Source organism: Arvicanthis niloticus, chromosome 3 (assembly GCF_011762505.2).
Source record: "Arvicanthis niloticus isolate mArvNil1 chromosome 3, mArvNil1.pat.X, whole genome shotgun sequence".
NCBI lineage: Eukaryota > Metazoa > Chordata > Mammalia > Rodentia > Muridae > Arvicanthis > Arvicanthis niloticus.
Genome location: NC_047660.1, coordinates 13,017,924 through 13,022,816, shown reverse-complemented (window position 1 = coordinate 13,022,816; position 4,893 = coordinate 13,017,924). Strand labels below are relative to the sequence as shown.

Genomic DNA, 4,893 nt, shown 5'->3' with positions numbered 1-4,893 from the left:
CAGTGGGAGTGAAACTTGATGTGCCAGGGTGGGAGGTTTCCTAGGGGGTCCTCCAACCTCTCACAGGACATGGGGAGATTGGGATGAGGGAGAGACTGTTTGGAGGGGGGAGACAGAACAGCAGTTGAGATGTAACATGAATAAATTAAAAAAAAAAGATTCACCAACAACTTTGAGGTATTTTTATATCTGGTTTGGTACTTGGTGAGTTTTTTTGGTTGGGTTTTGGTTTGTTTTTTGATATTGTTGTTACTTTTAGCGGTCCCTTCATGAACCAGCCTATTCCTATTATTGTTTTTATTGTCTCACTTGTTTCTAAAAGGTTATAAGGCATACAAAGAGTACAGAAGGTAGACACTGTCCTAGAATACAAGCCAAATAGCTACATCTAATGAGAGGATCATATGATTTTTTTCTTTTAGTTTGTTTGCATGGTGGATTACATTGATGGATTTTCATTTATTGAACCATTCCTGCATCCCTGAAATAAAATATACTTGATAAAATGGATGATGTTTTTGGTATATTCCTGGAATTGGTAAGCAAATATTTTAAATATTTTTGCATCAATATTTCACAAGAAGAATTGGTCTGAAATTCTTATTATTTTTTGTTGAGGTTTTGTGTGGCTTAAGTATCAGGGTCACTGTGGTTTCATAGAATAAATTTGGCACTGTTTCTTCTACAATTTTGTAAAATAGTTTGAGGAATATTGGTGTTAACTCTTCTTTGAGATGTCTGTTAGGTCCATTTGATTCATAATGTACAGTAGTTTCATTATTTCTCTGTTTAGTTTCTGTCTGGATGACCTGTCAATTGGTGAGAGTTGGGATGTAAAGTCTCCTTTTCTTAATGTGTGGGGTTTGATGTGCAATTTGAGATTTATCAATGTTTCTTTTACAAATGTGGGTGCCCTGGTGTTTGGGACATATATGGTCAGAATTGAGGTATGATCTTGGTAGATTTTTTTTTCTTTTGATGAGTATGAAGTGTCCTTCCCTGTCTTTTTTGATTGATTTTTGTTGAAAGTCTATTTTATTAGATAGTAGAATAGCTACCCAGCTTACTTCTTGGGTCGATTTGCTTGGAAAACATTTTCCAGCCCTCTATTCTGACTTATTCTCTGTCTTTATTGCTGAGTTGTTTTTTGTATGCAATAGAATGATGGATCCTGAATTTGATAAATATTCTGTTAGCCTGTGTATTTTTATTGGGAAATTGAGTCCATTGTTGTGGATAGATATTAAATGACCAGTGACTTTTAAAAATGTTGAGTACTTCATGAATGTGCATGCCATCCTTGTGCAGGGGCCATGCCCATCTTCTCTGTATTGTTAAAGTTTTAGTATCTGTGTTTCTGAAGCAAAAGTGTTGGTAAATATTAATGAACATTGGATACATTCCCAAACCTAAATCTATGTTCTATGCTTAAGTTGGATAAGTGCTGCCTGCCCACTCCACCTATCCCATAAACTCAATTCTTATAATACTTAATAGGTAAGATACTATCATTTAGTTAGAATGATGGTCATTGTCTGAATTTTTTATCAGTTTACTGTTCTTGGGAGACAATACCATTTTCTTCCAAATTTGCCTGTTTCTTTTAAAAGGGAAATTATTATAAATATAAATCATAGAATTCCTTTAAAATGATCAATATTTAGAGAACTGTTCATTATTTAAGTATTGAAAGTGAAAATAACTTAAGAAAACTTAAAGAAACTTAAAGAAAAATAACTTTCTTAAAAGAAGAAAGGGAAGGAGGAAGGAAGGAAGGAAGGAAGGAAGAGAGAGAGACAGAGAGAGAAAGAGAAAGGAGCAAAAGAATACATGCAAAATAACCAAATAGTAATGAGTTTAAAATATTTGCTAATAGAACCTGTGATTTCATGTATAACTGTGAATTCATATATAATGATTTAGACATGACTGATATTCAATTTTAATAAATCTGAAGATTTACAATAAAATGCAATCTACATTGTGAATTGTTGAAGATAACCTAGTATGTTCTATATTTGTTCATAGAAATTAAACTTTAGCAGGTTTTATCAAAATATCAATATTTATATTTATGATTAGGAAGCAAAATTTTGCTTAAATATTTAAGCCAAACCTTATAATAACTACCATGCCTAATGTTTTCTTCAAACTCTGCTACCTAAGAAAGAGCTTAACTAAGCAAAACATTGGCAGTGGCAAGCACTCCACAAAGATTATTGCTTCTACTTGATTTAAAATATAATATGACAATAAATTTCTCTGGGAATAATTAATCTTAGAAAACACAAAGGTTCTTTTTACTTGTTCTTTTTTAGTTATTATTTTTCTCAAACATTACATACACATAGTGTACTTGAGATATTCACCTGTGTTTTCAAATCATATCCCACTGCTTTTCTTCTTTCCAGTAAATCTTTCTGCTTTAATCTCTCTCTCTCTCTCTCTCTCTCTCTCTCTCTCTCTCTCTCTCTCTCTCTCGCCTCTCTCGCCCCCCGCTCTCTCTCTCTCTCTCTCTCCCCTTTGTGTATGTGAGTGTGTGTGTGTGTTTGTGTGTGTGTGTGTATGTGTGTGTGTGTCTGTGTGTGTCTGTGTGTGTGTGTGTGTGTGTGTCTGTGTGTTTATTTATGGCCAAATACATTAGATTAGTATTGTCTATTTTAACATAGTTGAGGACTTATTACTTGAGCCAATGAAGTTTACCATTGTCTACAATAGAGAATAATGTGACTGCCCAACTCCCACTAACCTTTAATTGTCTAAAGTTTCTAAAAGCCATGCTATGTCCAGAAGTTCTTCTCTCATAATTTAAAACTGAATTTATTTCCATCCCCTCTTCCAAAACACTCTCTAGAGCTTGGAGTGAATGACATGTATGAGCTATTCAGGGCTGAACACACAACTTCTGAGCACTTTTACTAGTCATGAGCCTCTACATTAAGTCTACTTCCATTTAACAACTATATTTTACTTTGATGTAACTGTGCATACATTTATCACAAAACATAATGTAGAATGATTGCAAATCATATAAAATTGGATTGCAATATTGAATTCAAAATAGTTCTCATGACCACATGAATTATTATGTTCTCCTTTACACTCTCAACTTTCTGGACAACTTCTGTATGTTTTAAAGCATAAATAGTGAAACAGAATCTGGCCAATATGAAAGTCACCATGAAGTAATCACATTTGTTTCAGAAAACTTGGAAAATACAAACTTTTCACTGTGTGACAATTTGTGATTTTATGTATATCTTATGGATTAATATGATTTTTGAAAATTTTACCTGTCACTAGGATTTTATATCTATTGCAAAGACAAACATATATGACATTAGTTTGCAGAGAATTATCCACTGTGCTTTACAAAGTGATAATACTTGGGAATAATTCTAATAGACAGCATGTTTGAATTGATTCTGACTTTATTCTACATTACATGATAACAACCACAAAGAAAAATTCAAAATCCATTTGAATTTAATGCATATATATATATATATTCCTCATTAAGTAAATATCCTTTCTATTAGAAATAAACATAATTTTATCACTTTTCTAATAACAAGATTTGATAACATTTTATTAGTAGTAAAATTGCAATGGTAGAAACTGCCTTAAAATTGATGTTTATGCTGTGATGTGAGAAGATCAGTAGCTAAACATATATAACTTGTTATTTATCACTGCTCTTTCTGACTAACTAATTTGCTTAGTAAGGATACCTTTTTACAATCTTGTTTCTAGCATGGATCATTTCAAGATTCATGCTTTTTTTTTTACATGTTCAGTTCCTCATATGGATTCATGACATATATTAAGGAATAGCCATGAGTGACATATGTGAATCATGGAAGAATTTGTTGCTTTGGTGAATGATAATACAGTTTAATGAATGCTTACAAGATTTAGAAAAATCTGTCATTTGTTGTATTGATTTCTTTGTATAGAAAATATGACTTAATATTTCCAATTATTAATCACTTTGTAAATTAATAACATTATATACCCAAACGGATAATACCTGTTCCTTTGAAGTAAATAAGCATTTAAGATCACTTATGAGGTGACCACTATTCATTAAGTAATGGGTGAACCATAAAAACAAAACAAAAGCCACCAATATTGAACTAAGCTTTCATATTTTAAAGATATCACAAAACTCTTTCTTACTGAAAACAAAATACTTAGGGTTGTCTGACCTGACTTGCTGATTCAAGAACTTTTCCCGTCAAACCAATTTTATTTCTTAAAACTGCATTTTTATGTTCCAAGTCAATTATAAGCTGAAAATGTTTTAAATGCTGAACATTATTCCATCTTCTATGAAACTGTCACCTTGCCAAGGGTTGTTGGCTTACTTAGGGAAAAATAACTCCAACTACCAAGAATAGGTTTCTTTTTTGAAAGCTTAAAGCTATTCTGAATCTTGAAGTGCTATTCATATTTCTATAGAATTGCCTCTACGAATTAATCATTTCTTTTACAAATGAAAATTGATATCACAAGTAGAAACAGTCCTTCAAGATGCATTAGCAAGTTTTATGGAGTTTTATATATCGTTTACAACTAATAGAAAATGTTATGTTCCAAGTTGATTGTTTTTTTTTCAAATTTCATTGAGATTGAGAGCTGTTTCAAAGGAAATAGTTAATTTAGTATACAAGTAGTTAAATGTGAAAATATTTTCTCTGTCAATTTTATGAGATTTCTAATCATCTTGACACACCATGATCTATAGAATAAACACCAAAATTACCAAAAGATTGCTACTGATTAATTTAATTTCAAGTGTTGATTTGCCTTAACTTACAACTCTAGTTTTTATCAAAATGAAAAAGTTGTTCTTGGCCAAAAGAGTTCCTCACCAAACCGAGTCTGCCTGCA

General features: G+C 31.7%; 1 non-coding gene across 1 annotated transcript; it reads right to left on the bottom strand.

Annotated features, from left to right (window-relative positions):
• Positions 1-1,263: 1,263 nt before the first annotated feature.
• Positions 1,264-1,366, bottom strand: LOC117706491 (U6 spliceosomal RNA). Its single transcript, XR_004606574.1, has one exon. It is a non-coding gene; the product is annotated as a U6 spliceosomal RNA (small nuclear RNA).
• Between the last annotated feature and the right edge of the window lie 3,527 nt (positions 1,367-4,893).